Here is a 14,185-nt window from a genome sequence, read left to right as displayed (position 1 = left end):
GTAGTGGCTGTTGATTTACAGAATCAAAGGAAATCCTTTGTTGGTCCAAGTGCCTAATGATATAATTAGGCATTTGATCATATGCAGGTTTTGAGGCCTGTTTTATTCTTTCAACAAACATGTAAAAGCAGTATCGGTTCTTTGGTTCACAGTTTAAAAATAGGGTCAGGAAACAAAAAGTTTCCCTTGTTCTTTACTTTTGTTTTCTTCTGATCTTACACATAGCTGTGATTTGGTACAGATCAATTGCTGGAGATAGCTTTACAAATCAGATGTATTCAACAGGAACAAGCCTTCAGAATACTTCTGTGTGCCATCTAAAGGGAGGTTAAGATACTCTAACCTGTCGATTTCAATTTTCCCACAGTGTTCATCCTCCAATTATATCTGAAATATGAAATATAGTTGCCCAGACAGCCACAAGACATCGAAGGACCTGTATCCTTAATTCATCCGCAAGAATCTTAGGCCTTTTGAAGGGTAGAAAAATCATTCTCAGAAAACTTGACTTTTAAATAATAGAGTTCTTAATAAAATGGCATGTTTGGTATGTTTAAAATCTTTCCCTGCCAGAATAAATGGTTTTCACTTGGATTTCTTTTAACATTTTTTTTCTTTTCTTTCGGTACGGGGGATTGAACTCAGGACCTTACGTTTGCCAGGCAGGCGCAGTGCCACTGAGCTACATCCCTGGCCTTCTTTTTAACTTTTAATTTGAAACACAGAGAGTTGCAAAGAGAGTACAGAGATGAATCCCTTGTACCTTCTACCTAGATGACCCACTGGTTACATCTTGGATAAATGTAGCACAGTCTCAAATCCGGCCATCAGACTTTGGTATAATGTATGTGAGTAGTTTTAGATATGGATGGTCCCTTCCTCACACAGATCTCTGTCAAGTCACCCTGTTAAGTGTCACACTGCCATTCCTAACCCTCCTTGCTAGCCTTTAACAAACATTATTCTATTTTTTGTTTCCCTAAGAATTTGGCATACTGCCCTTGAGAGTCATCCGACTTGCATCTGTCAATAGTTCCCCCTTTTTTATTGTCAAGTAATATTCAATTGTATGGATGGGCTGCAGTTTGGTTAGTACTCACTGAAGTGCAATTTGGTTCCAGTTTTTAGTCATTACATATAAAGATGTTGTAAACAATTGTGTACAAGTTTTTGTGCAAGCATAGCTTTCATTTTTATAGGACAAATGCTCTGGAGTGAAATAGCTGTGCTATATGATAAAGATCTAAGTACTTTTTCAGTTTGTTTTTTAAAGAAATGGCTGAAATTTTTTTCCATAGTGGGTATTCCATTTTACACGGCACTAGCAATGCATTTGTGATCGAGTTTCTCCACCACCTCATTAACACTTTATCAGTTGGTGTCATTTTTAAAGGTTGAGTTTTGAGAGTTCTTCTTCTTTCTTTTTTTTCTTTTCAGTACTGGGGACTGAACCTATGGCCTTTACACTGAGCTCCACCCCCAGCCTTTTTTATTCTTAGACAAGGTTTTTCTAAGTCACTAAGTCATTAAGTCATCAGGCTGGGTTTGAACTTGAGATCCTCCTGCCTTGCCTTACCAGAGCCGTGGGATTACAGGTGTGGACCACTACATCTAAAAGTTCTTTAAATATCCCATCCATGAGTCTGTTGTCAGATATGTGGTTGTAAAGTTTTTGTCCCAGACTATACTTTATCTTTTTTTTTTTTAAGTTGGATCTTTTCCCATGCAAAAGTTTTAACTTGTGATGAGGCCTGAATTATTTTTCTTCCTCCTCTTTTTTGATAGTTGATCCTTTTTGTGTCACGTCTTGTATCTCTTCATCAAGCTTTAGGCCCCTAAGATTTTCTTCTCTATCTTCTGTACATTTTACATTTAAATTTATTTTTTATTGATATATAAAGTTTAAGTCAAGGTTCTTTTTTTGGCCTGTGGATGTCCAATTTCTCCAATAGCCCCTATTCAAAAGACTACCACCAAATTGCTTTTGTACCATTGTCAAAAAAATGTTTTCCAGGCTGAGGATTTAGTTCAGTGGTTCTGCCACCTGCCTTGCAAGCACAAGGTCCCGAGTTCGATCCCTGGTACCAAAAAACAAAGTTTCCCAGACCTGTATGAGGCTATTTCTCTGTTCTCTAGTCTGTTCCATTTATCTCTGTGTGTGTTGCTCTATTAAACATGCAGTCATGATTGTTATATAATAAATCTTGAAATTGATAGGCCAAGTCATTTTTACCATTTTATTCTTATTTTTTAGAATTATTTTTAGTTATTCTAGTTTTGTTTTCCTTTCCAAGTGAATTTTAGAGTAGTCTTGCTTACATTTATAACATACTGCTAGGAATTTCACTGAAATTATGTTAGACCTATACATTAATTTTAGAAAAAATATTTATTAATCAAGAATTTCCATCCGTGAACATGGAATATCTTTTCATTTATTTTATTTTATATTTTTAGTATTGGAGGTTGAACACAGGGCCTTCGTGGTTGAACTATATCCTTGTTTTGATATGGGATCTCACTAAGTCGCTGAGTTGCCCAGGCTGGGCCCAAACATATGACCCTCTTGCCTCAGCTTCCCCGAGTGCTGGGATGATGACCTGTGTCACACGCCTGGGTCTTCATTTATTTAGATCTTCTTCGATCTCATCAGTGCTATATAATTTTAAGCAGCTAGCATATGAGTCTTACAGAGGTTTGGATAGATTTATACCCCAGTGCATCATGTTATGGAGGGGATTCTAAGTGGTATTAATTTGATTTCCCTATGTTCTTTCCATAAAAAATGTAATGGATTCTTATATGTTAATTTTATATCCTGAGACCTTACTGAACTCAATTTAAATTTTAGGAGGTTTTTTTGGTTGGCTTTTCTTTGTAGATTCCTTGAAATTTTCTACATAAAACATCATGCCATCTGCAAAAATGGGGTCTTATTTCTTCCTTTCTGATATATGTGACTTCTCTTTTTTGTTGTTGTTCTGGTTCAAACTTACCATGTTGAATAAAAGTGGTGACAGCAATTGTTTTTGCCTTGTTCTTAGGGGAAAGGACTTTTCAGCAGTAAGAATGTCAGCTGTAGGTTTTTGGTTGGTGCTCTTCAGCATGCTGAGGAAATCCCCCTCCATTTCTATTCCTCTGAGACATTTTGTCATGAATAGGAGTTGAATACTATCACACATTTTTTCTGCTATGGTTGATCTGAACTTCTTCTATTTCTTCTTTAATTTGCTAATAGGATGAATCATATTTATATTTGAATATCTAAATTTAGCATCATTAGGATAAAGCTGACTTGGGTCATGTTGTACGGTTCTATGTATTACCGAATTGTATTTATACATATTTTGTTAAGTATTTTTATGTGTATATTCATGAAGAATACTATTTAATAGTTTATTTTTTGGTATTATCTTCATCAGGTTTGGTAGTGGAATAATACGATCTATATAAAATGAATTGAGAAATGACTTCATCTCTTCTGTTTTTTAGGAGAGATTGTTTAGAGATTGTTCAGGGTTGTTTAGAGTTGTTTAAATGTTAAGCATGGACCAGAAAATTGGCCTGTCTATGCCCATTAGTGGTTTTAGGCTTCTGGATTCTCCATTGCTTTGAGACATATGTGACAGAAAGAACAACCAACAGAATTTATTATCATATTTTTTTTCCTGCAGCCTGCGCTCCCTAGCCCACCTGGCTGCCGCTTGTCTATTAGATTTTTCTTATATTTGTCCAGAGTTACTTGTACCTCTTGGGAGAAACAAGGAAAAATACATGTAAGAGGTGTCATCAAAACTACAATGACTGTTGAATATTACAGTAAATATTACAGTAAAATACACATTGCCATTAATCCCTTTCAAAATACTCTCCCTTGCTTGAAACACACTTATCTCATCCTTCTTGCCATTTTCTGAAGCAGTTCTGGAAGTTGCCTTTTATGAGTGTCTTTAGTTGTGCTACTGTGGCTGCCTGGATGCTATGAATCAATTCAAAATCTTTACGTTTCATGGTCACTTTGACCTTGGGGAAGAGCCAGAGTCTCATGGTGCCAGATCAAGATAATTAGGTAGATGAAGATAAACCATAATGTTTTTATGAGCCTGCCTTTCTGTTGGATGGCAATGGGCAGCACTGTGCACCATATGTTTTCTTCTTTTTAATTTTATTTTATTGGTACACTTTAGTTATACAATATGACATTCAACATTGGAAATTTGCACCTTTACATAAACTCTCTTGATTCTTATTTTTTCCCCCTACCCCTGGCCTCCTTTCAACCCCTCCATCCCTTCCTATTTACAAAGACTTTGTTTCCATTTTTTCATTTTCTCATATTAATTTCATTTCCTTCTTTCCTTTCCCCTAACCCTCCAAATTCCCCTTCCCCTTTGCCTCTTCCTATTTCATATTATCTATTATACCATTTAGTCCTTATTTACACTTTCAGTTTCTCACACTAGAGAAAGTATTTGGTATTTACACATGTGTGTCCTATTTATTTCACTTAAGAGTATCACCTCAATGTGCAGCCATTTAGCTAAAAAGTCTCTAATTTCTCATTTTTTATGTCTGAGTAGTACTCCATTTTATTAAAAAACCACATTATCTTTATCCAGTCTCCAGTTGATGGGCATTTGGGGTGTTCCCAAGTTTTAACTATTACAAACTGCGCTGCTATGAACATGGGTGCACATATATCACTGTGGTATGATTCTTTTAATTCTTTGGGGAAGATATCTAGCAGGGGAATAGATAGGTCAAATAGGACTTCCAGTCCTAGTTCTTTGAGGTATCTCCATACTGATTTCCACAGTGCTTGCACAAGTCTACACTCCCACTAGTAGTGGAGCAGCATTCCTCTTTCCCCACAGCCTCGCCAGCATTTGTTATTGGTAGAGTTCATGATAGCAGCCATTCTTTCCAGAGTGAGGTGGAATCTCAGCGTTGTTTTCATTTGCATCTCTCGAATGACCAGTGATGTTGAACATTTTTTCATATGTTTATTTGCTATTTCTACATCTTTGTCTGTTGAGAAATGTCTGTTCATTTCAGATGTCCATTTTTGGATTGGGTCTTCAAATTTTGGAGGTCTGATTTTTTCAAGTTCTTTATAGATTTGAGATAGTAGGCCTTTGTCTGAGGAACAGCAGGTGAAGATTTTTTCCCCCATTGTGGGTTGTTTCTTGACACTGCTCTTGCTGTGCAGAAGCTTTTTAGGAAGAAGAGATCCCACTTGTTGATTGTGCTAGTTCACAGGCAACTGAGGTTTTGTTCACAAAATCTTTTCCTACACTAATGTCTTCAAGAGTTCTTCCTAAACTCTACCAGCTGGTTTAGTGTTTCTGTTTTAAAAATTACATCTTTAATCCATTTTGATTTTAGTTAAGTGCATGGTGAGAGATATAGATCTAGTTTTAGTCCTTGGTAAGTTTATTAAAGAGGCTATCTTTCCTCCAGTGAGGGTGTTTGGCTCTTTTGTCAAAAGTGAGGTGGCTGAGTGTGTCTGGAGTTCTTTCTGCATCTTCTAATCTGTTCCACTGGTCCTCAGGTGTGTTTCTTTGCCTGTACCATGCTGTTTTTATCACAGTAGCGTTGTAGTATAGTTTCAAGTTGGGGGTTGTGATACCCCCTGCTATGTCTCTGTTACCTAGAATTGCTTTTGCTATTCTGGGTCTCTTCTTGTTCCAAATGAATTTTTGGATTGTCTTCTCAAGGTCTGTGAAGTATGCTGCTGGAATTTCAACTGGGATTGCACTGAATCCATATAGCAGTTTTGGAAGTATGGCCATTTTCATTATGTTGATTCTTCCTACCCAGGAGCAGGGGATGTCTGTCCATTTTCTGATATCATCTTCAATCTCTCCTTTCAGAGTGCTATAGTTTTCAGAGAAGAGGTCTTTGATTTCTTTCATTAGGTTGATTCCTAGGTATTTCAGTTTTTTGGATGCTATTGTGAAAGGAATTGTTTGCCCTATTTCTCTCTCAGTGAGTCTGGTGTTCGTGTAGAGGAAAGCTATTGATTTTTATGTGTTGACCTTGTATCCAGCTGCTTTACTGAATTTGGTTATTAAGTCTAGAAGACTTTTGGTGGAGTTCTTGGGGTCTTCTATGTAGAGTATCATGTCATCTGCAAATAATGACAATTTGAGTTCTTCATTTCCTATTTTTATTCCTTTTATTTCTTTCTCTTGTCTAATTGAGGTGGCTAATGTTTCCAAAACTATATTAAACAGGAGTGGTGATAGTGTCTTGTTCCTGATTTTATTGTAAAGGATTTCAGTTTTTGACCATTTAGTAGGATGTTGGTTGTTGGTTTTCATAGATGGCTTTTATCAGATTGAGGTAGAGACCATCTATTCCAATTTTTTCTAGGGTTTTTATGATAAATGCATGTCAGATTTTGTCAAGTGCTTTTTCTGCATCTATGGAGATAATCATATGATTTTTGTCCTTGGCTCTACTGATATAGTGTATTCCATTGATTGATTTTCGTATATTGAACCATCCCTGCATCCCTGGGATAAATCCCACTTGGTCAGGGTGTATGATCTTCTTGATGATCTTCTGCATTTTATTTGCCAGTATCTCATTAAGGATTTTTGCATCTATGTTCATTAGTGAGATTGGCCTATAGTTCTCTTTTTTGGTTGGGTCTCTCTCTGCTTTGGGTTAGAAGGTGATACTTCCTTCCAGGAATGAATTCAGGAGTATTACTTCCCTTTCGATTTCATTGAAGAGTTTAAACAGTAGTGGCAGCAGTTCCTCTCTAAATGTCTTGTAGAATTCATCAATGAAGCCATCCAGACCCAGGCTTTTCTCAGTTGGTAAGTTTTTAATCATGTTTTCAATTTCATTGATTGATATTGGGTTGTTTAGAATTTTTAGGTCTTCTCCGTTCAACTTTGGTAATTCATATGTATCTAGGAATCTGTCCATTTCTTCTGTGTTGTCCATCTTATTGGTGTATAGGTTCTTGAAGTAGGTATTGATGATCATCTGGATTTCTGCTGGGTCCATTGCAATTTCATCCTTTTCATTCCTAATTGCATGAATTTGGGCCTTTTCTTTCCTTTTTCTGATAAGGTTGGCTAAGGGTTTATCAATTTTGTTGATTCTTTCAAAGAACCAACTCTTGGGTTCATTGATTTTTTTGTATTGTTCTATTAGTCTCCATTGCATTGATTTCTGCTCTGATCTTTATAATTTCCTACCTTGTATGCGCTTTGGGTTTGTCCTGCTCTTCTTTTTCTAGAAGCTTGAGGTTCAGCATCAAGTTAATTGGGCTCGCTCTGTTGTCTTAATATGAGTATTCACTGCTATGAATTTCCCTTGTAAGACTGCTTTCATTGCGTCCCATAGATTCTGATATGTTGTATTGTCATTGTCATTTAATTGAAGGAACTGTCTGATTTCTTCTTTAATTTCCTCTGTGACCCATTGGTTATTCAGAAGTGTGTTTTTCCATTTCCAAGTGTTTATGAAATTTTTACGGTTTCTTTTGCTATTGACCACCAATTTCATTGCACTATGGTCTGATAATATACAGGGGATAACTTCAATTCCTTTGCACTTCCTTAAACATGTTCTGTGCGTGAGTATGTGGCCTATTTTGGAGAACAACCAATGTGCAGCTGAAAAGAATGTGTATTCTGATTTTGTGGGGTGGAAGACTCTGTAAACATCTGTTAAGTTCATTTGTTCAAGAGCTTGATTGAGTTGTAGTATTTCATTGCTTATTTTTTGTCTAGATGTTCTATCTGTTTGTGACAGTGGGGTATTGAGGTCCCCCACTACTATTATATTAGTACTTATTTGAGTTTTCATGTCTGTTAATTTTTTTTTACATTGTTGGATGCACTAGTGTTTGGTGCATAGATATTTATGATTGTCATCTCTTCCTCTTGGATTGTTCCCTTTACAAGGATGTAGTGTCCTTCTTTGTCTCTCTTAAGCAGTGTTTGTTTGAAATCCACTTGATCTGCAAAGAGGATAGCTACTCCTGCTTTTTTTCGGGATCTTGTCACATGGAGTATTGTCTTCCACCCTTTAACTTTCAGTCTCTGAGTTTCTTTTTGAATTAAGTGTGTTTCTTGTATGCAGCATATTGTTGAATCTTGCTCCTTGACCCATTCTGCCAGTCTATTTCTTTTGATTGGTGAGTTGAGACCATTAACATTGATGGTTATAACTGGTATGTACTGACATCATTGTCATGACTTTTTCTTTTTGCTAGATTCTCCACCTTTGCTTTTAATTTCTTGTCATGTTTAGTGGATTCATTCTTCTGGGGTTCCTGGGGTTGTGATCCTCCTTGTCTTTTCCTAGGATTTTGTCTAAAATTTTTTGCAGTGCTGGTTTGGTATTCATGAAGTTCCTAAGGTGCTGTTTTTCATGAAAGTATCTTATTTCTTCATCAATTTTAAAAGATAGTTTTGCAGCATACATCAATCTGAGTTGGAGGCTGTTTTCCTTTAGGGCTTGGAATACGTCACTGGAAGCTTTCCTTGCTTTGAGGGTTTGCATTGAGAAGTCTGCTGTGATTGTGATGGGCTTTCCTTTGTATGTGATTTGTTTCCTTTCTCTCACTGCTTGTAGAACTTTGTTCCTCTGTTATGTTTCTGGAATTTTAACAAGTATATGCCTATGTGTAGATTTTTTTTGATCAAGCCTATTTGGAGTCCTATATGCCTCACTTATCTGTATGTCAAGTTCTTTTCCCCTGCTTGGGAAGTTTTCTGCCATCACTTCTGTGAAGTTTTTTTATGTCATCTGCACTCTCTCCTGTTTCTTCAGTGACTCCAATAAGTCTTGTTATTCTTGTTTGCATTGTCTAGCAGCTGCTGGATTGATTTCTCATGATCTCTTACTATTTTAAAGCAATTTTTCTTTTCCTGGTCACTAATTTCAATCTTATCTTCTATGTCTGAAATTCTGTCCTTACATTGGCTCATTCTATTGCATATACTTTCAATGGAGTTTTTAATCCCCCAGAAATCTGTTTGCATCTGCCTTATGGACTCCATTTTTTTCCTATATTGGGATTCCATCATGTTCCTAAGCTCCTCTATTTTTTGTATCTGTGTCCTCTCTAGATTTATTAATCATGTCTTGCACTATGGGCACAATCTCTGCTGGTATGTGAGAAAGTATTTCTTATTTCATTTTTTCCAGATCCTCTTTTGCTGCTAGTTCAAGGAGTCCAAGTGGTTGAGTATCAGAGTGTTCCATCTTTTTCCCTTTGAGGTTGCTGTAGGTGATCTGGAAGTCTGGTTCAGAGGCTTGTTTACCTGTCTTTTCACTTTGTTGGGATGGGGTGAGGGTGGTGGTGCTGCTGGCACCCATGTGTGGCTTACCTCCTCTGTGCTGGGAGCAGTGGTAAGTTAGCCTGGAAGTCTCCTACTCTGCACTGGGAGCTGTGGCACGTTGACCAGGAAGCCTCCTCCTCTGGGCTGGGAGCTGTGGAATGTCGACCTGGAAGCCTCCTCTGTGCTGGGAGTGGTGGTAGTTTGGCCCGGAAACCTCCTCTACTCTGCACCCATATTTTTGATCACATCTTGTAAAGACATTCATATAAGATGACTTCCAGAACTGCTTCAGAAGATGATATGAATTGTGGAATAAATGTGTTTGAATGAAGGGGCAGAATTTTGGGAGGGATTACTGGCAATGTGTCTTTTAGTGTAATACATTTTTTTAAAAAATTGCACATTCACTGTATATTTTGATCATACCTCATATTATATTTTCCATACACTGAAATTCTCTCATGGGATTTTAGCCTATTGCTTAGTAGGTAGATGAAAAGAAGAATACTTAGGAGAAAAAGGAAAAGATGGCAAATTGTAGAAAACTCCTTTTCTTGGACAAATAAATAGCAAGCCAACCTATTCTATTTCCCTTTTTGTTTCATTTCTTTCTACTGAGATATAGTTCATATACCATAAAATTCACATTTTAACATATACTATTCAGTGCATTTTTAGAATATTAAAAAATTTCTAGGCAGTGGGCTATGTTAGCATATACCTGTAATCCCAGCACTCTGTGATGCTGGGGCAAGAGGCTTGCAAATTTGAGCCCAACCTGAGAAACTTAGCAAGACCTTTTGTCAAAATAAAAAATAAAAAAGTGCTAGAAATATAGCTCAGAACAAAGGCCCTGGGTTCATTCCCCAGTACAGTTAAAAAACAAACAAACCTGGGGATGTATTTCAATAAAAAGGCTCTGGGCTCAATCCCTAGTCTCTCTCTCTCATACACACACACACACACACACACACACACACACACACACGCCCTTCTTCCCCCCCACTGAGCTGTTTTTCACACTTGTCAAATCAATTGTTCATTAATAAAATAAGTAAATAATCTTTTATTATTTTAATAATTTATCTTGGTCAGTCCAGCTTAAGGTTTCTCAGTGTTACTGATCTTTGGATTTTGTTAATTTTTTGTTTTTCTGCTTTCATTTATTTTGCTGTAATTATTTTTTTCCTTCTGTGTTGTGGGGGTTTAATTTTATCTTTCTTTTTTCCATCCAATGGTATTAGGCTGATTTCCTGATCTGAGGCCTTTCTTTTTTTTAAATTTTAAATAAAAGAACTTTTAATTTGTTAATATCACATAAGAAATTTAAGCATGTTACACTATCTCCAAAAAACACAGCTAATGTATTTTAATAGAGAAACCCTTCCCTCATCCCACCACCCCTGCCTAACCCCATTTCCCTCATGAATTAAGATTCTAAGAGAAATAACCATAGAACATTTCTGCGGAGTACTTCATCCAGAGAGCTTACATGATTAGGTTGATACTGCCTTTTTACAAAATTTCTCGATTCTTTTTATATTTAAAAAATAAAACAAAATTTATAACCTTGACTGCTTATTACAAAAAAGTTCAGTATAAAGCTTAATACATTAAAAAATGCTTTCTCCTCCCTCACAGCTCCGTTGTATGTAGCAGAGAAGAGTCAAGATTGCCAATCTAGATGGAGCAATCTTCAATTTATACCAGACACATAGTGGTTTATTTCCCCCTCCCTTCTCATAAAAACTTAAGAAACAGAAAACATGTACACAAAAAACAAAAGCCAAAAAAATTTGAGAGACCCTTTCCAAATAGCACATTTAGTTCAGCACCAATAATTCACATTTTGCAACAAAGTGTATGAATATGATTTCTTTTATAAAACTTTCAGTGTCAAAAAGGAAATTAAAGTCATCAGATTCGCAGCTTAAAAATTCACATAAAGGAAATATTAAAATATTCTGTGCTTCTGAGAAGGCTCTGAACTGTATATAGGATTACCATACTTCTTTATACTGAGGAAGACAGCTGCCTTGAAAAGTATACATGCTCTTGGGGCTCCCTGCTGGTGGAAAAGTTCTTCCTCAACAACCACTAGAATGGTTCTTCCTCCTCTTCCTCTTCAGGTATGGTTGTTTTAAAGACTATACTTTGTTCAACTTCCTCTCCCTGAGAATTTTTCAATATAACCTTCACATCCTCACCAGTGCCCCAAGAGTTCTGATTCTTCCAGATGAGGTCAGTGGGAGGACTGGCTGTGACACCAGCATTCACAGTTCAAATTGTAACAGTATGGCCTGCTTTCAGCACGTATTGGGAGGTATTCTTGTAAGTGACGGATGTGTCTCCAAGCTTTCTGATCATCTCCCAGCCTCCCATTGGCTGATCCTGTTTGGAAGTATTCTTCAAGCAAATAAATTTCCCATCAACATCTATTTCTTCAATGCACACATTCACAGAGGCTGAGGCAGAATGTGAGATTCTAACACTGCTGCTTGCCTCAGATTCTTCTACATGGACTCTCTTCTGCTTTCCCTAATGGTAAGCACACTGTGACTGGAGGATGCGCGGAACACAGTCACACATGAAAAAGGGCTTGGAGAGAGCTTCAAACTCTCTTCTTCACCTTCCAGGAGTTTCCTGTAAGTACCGATCTCCATGTCCAGGGCTAGTTTCACATCCAGAAGCTGCTCATAATCATTGAGCTGTTGCTGCATCTGATTCCTTATTTCTGCCATCTCTCTCTCTCTGTCAGCCAGCATGTGATGAGAGTTGTCTCTTTCTTTAGCAAGCAAGTCCTCCAACTCGTGAATCCTTTTGAAACATGCTCTAGACTCTTTTTGTAGATTAGAAAGCTGAGATGAGAGGCTCTCAATCCTCATATGACTTTCCATCAGTTCTTCCCTGGCACTGTTGACAGTAGAATTACTCATCTCTGAGGACAGTCTGGCATTCTCAACCTTGGCACAATGAGAATGCTCAAGCTCTTCCTGAACAGCCTCACTTGAGCATTGTGCTGCTCTCTTACCTCATGCAGGGACTGAGCCAGCTTGTACTCATACTCAATCTGATGCCCAGAATCCATTGAGGCCTTTCTTTTTAACACAGGTATGCAGCTACAAATAGTTGTATCCTGTAAGTTTACACTGTGTTTTTGTTCACATTTATCTCAATTTTTTTTCTAATTTCCATTGTGATTTTCTTCTTTGACCTCTTGGTTATTTGGGAGTATGTTGTTTAATGTCTACATGTTGATGAATTCCCCCAATTTTCAAGCATAGTTGCAGGATTTTAATTCTTTAAAAATTATTAAGACTTATTTTATTGCCTAATACATAATCTTTTCTGGAGAATGTTCCATGTGCACTTGAGAAGAAGGTGCATTCACTGTTGCTGGGTGAAGTATTTTATAGTTGTGTTAGATAAGTTATGTCATAGTATTGTTCCAGTTTATTTTCTTGTTCATCCTCAGTACAGTTGTTCTACCTGTTATTTTCAGTAAAGTAGTGAAGTATCCAGCTATTAGTGTCAAATAATATACTTCTTTAATTTTTTTAGTTTGTGCTTTATGTATTTTGAGACTCTATTAAGAGGGACACTTTGTCCTCTCTTGAGGTACTTTCTACCTTACTTCTATTGTGACAAATATTTGCCCAGCGATATTCTGAATGTATTTTGTAGTTAGTGGCCTTTAAAAAAGAAATGTAATTCTTAGTGTTTCATATTAAAGTCCAGAATCCTTTTTGGGTTAAGGGCCAACTAATGACTATTTTAGGCTCTGTGGTCTATGTCCTTTCTGGCAAACTGCTCCATTCTACAGTTGTACTGAGTAAACAGCATAGATAATAAGTAACCAAAGAAGTGTGACAATAATCCAGTAAAACTTTTTTTACAAAGCAAGCAACAGACTGGACCATATTTGCCAACCCTTGGTCTACATGAATGTTTCTCAGCAGTGTGATTTATCAACAAGCTTTTTCTATCACTATTATTCTTTGTGCTCTTTTGGGCTATTTTCCCTGCACAATTTCAGCAAGCAATTTGAGTCTATGAACTTTACTCATATTACAAACCACAATACACCAACCCATGAGTTTATTTGCAAGAAACAATTCTTCCTTCATTAATATCTTTACTCTGAAGCAAGTATGAAAATACGTTCATATTCTCTTTACCACTTATATCTATGTTACTAAAAACTTGAATATCGACATTTGAAATTTAATGAATCCAAGAAAACTTAATATTCACATCCCACACCAAAATAGCCTGATGCATGGGTTCTAATGAGTCACATCTGTGTTCAGAGGGCATCTCTGCAAATCAATTATAAAAGAGCATACTAAGATGTGTCCTGTTTGATGGAATACAATGTATTAGAAAATATTTGGCAACTAGTAAGCCTTCAAGATTCCAAGAACACCCCTGAGATTTCAGAGGTGTAGGGCAGCGAAATTGTGGCCATTCCAAACTATAGGTGTGACAACAGGAAAATTGAGCACTAATTGATTACTGGCTGCTCAGTGGTATGAAACAGTCTGTATCAAGAATCTAAATGAATAAATAATCAAATCCCAGCTATAAAGTAATGGGATGATAGATTGCTCAGGAAGGTTCTGTTACCAAGACATGATAGTCAGAGCAAGAATACCTTCATGCTCTGGGACAGAAACATAAGACAAGGATGCAAAGTATTTATCACTGTATTATTATCCTATGGTACATATCTTCTAAGAGCCTTGAATTGCTGCCACAAACTTCCTCTGTCAGAGGAAGCAGAGCAGGGAGGTTATCTCAGTTTAACAGACCAGAAATGATGGCCCAGAGTGGCTTAGGGACACACCAGTGAGCTTGTTTGCTTCAGCTCTGGAGCC

General features: G+C 37.0%; 1 pseudogene; it reads right to left on the bottom strand.

The window, feature by feature from the left end:
- Window positions 1-11,262: 11,262 nt before the first annotated feature.
- On the bottom strand, window positions 11,263-12,396 carry LOC101718820 (lamin-B1 pseudogene; annotated as a pseudogene).
- Window positions 12,397-14,185: the final 1,789 nt, after the last annotated feature.

Source organism: Heterocephalus glaber, unplaced genomic scaffold (genome assembly GCF_053883595.1).
Source record: "Heterocephalus glaber isolate CG9 unplaced genomic scaffold, H.glaber_assembly_v1.0 deba00001472, whole genome shotgun sequence".
NCBI lineage: Eukaryota > Metazoa > Chordata > Mammalia > Rodentia > Bathyergidae > Heterocephalus > Heterocephalus glaber.
Note: the sequence above shows the minus strand (reverse complement) of the source record. Positions and strands in the feature narration are given on the sequence as shown.